Raw genomic sequence first — 776 nt, forward strand, 5'->3', positions numbered from 1 at the left:
AAAAAAATCCCGTGCTTAAGTTTGTTTTATATATCTCAATATTTTATTCTTCCATCGTACTGAAGGTGTCAGGAATGCTTAAGAAACCATCTTTCCTGCAGGAACAGCTACTAGCTGGAGTCTCCCTTGTTTCTGTCAAGAAGGCACACTTGATGCCTTTCAAAGTCTCTGCAGGATTTGTCTGTCAAAGAATCCCTCTCTAACATATTCCTTCCCCCAAGGAACAGCTTGAGGTTCAGCACTAGTCTGAGGAATTTTAAAAAAGTGTTTTTAAAGATCTCATTTAAATTATTTTTCCTAAACTTTTATTTATTTGTGTGTGTGTGTGTGTGTGTGTGTGTGCGCGCGTGCGTGCGTGTTTATAAGCAGGTTTTGCTTTCCCTCCTACTGAGGTTGATTCGGAACTGCAGTAATGTGGCAGGGTCCTTCTTCAGAAGTCAATCTGTGCAATGAAGATAAAGCTTAGAAAACATGAGAGACAGAGCACTTTGTCAGTGTAAGGGACCACCATGAGGAGTTTCTCCTAACTTCCAGGGATAGTTGGTTTAATTTCCTGAAATGCAGTGCTTTTCTAATGTCACCAAGTTTGAATGCTCTCTGAGCATGTCAGTTTCAATGTAAGCTTCCCAGACAGGCAGGTACACACGGAAACTCCAGAACAGAGGTAAAGATTGACATGAGGCAGGGAGAGCTAAGCTGTGGAAATACCCTCCAGACCTGAGCAGGAAGAGAGAGAGAGAGAGAGAGAGAGAGAGAGAGAGAGAGAGAGAGAGAGA

This window comes from Mus caroli, chromosome 5, assembly GCF_900094665.2.
Source record: "Mus caroli chromosome 5, CAROLI_EIJ_v1.1, whole genome shotgun sequence".
NCBI lineage: Eukaryota > Metazoa > Chordata > Mammalia > Rodentia > Muridae > Mus > Mus caroli.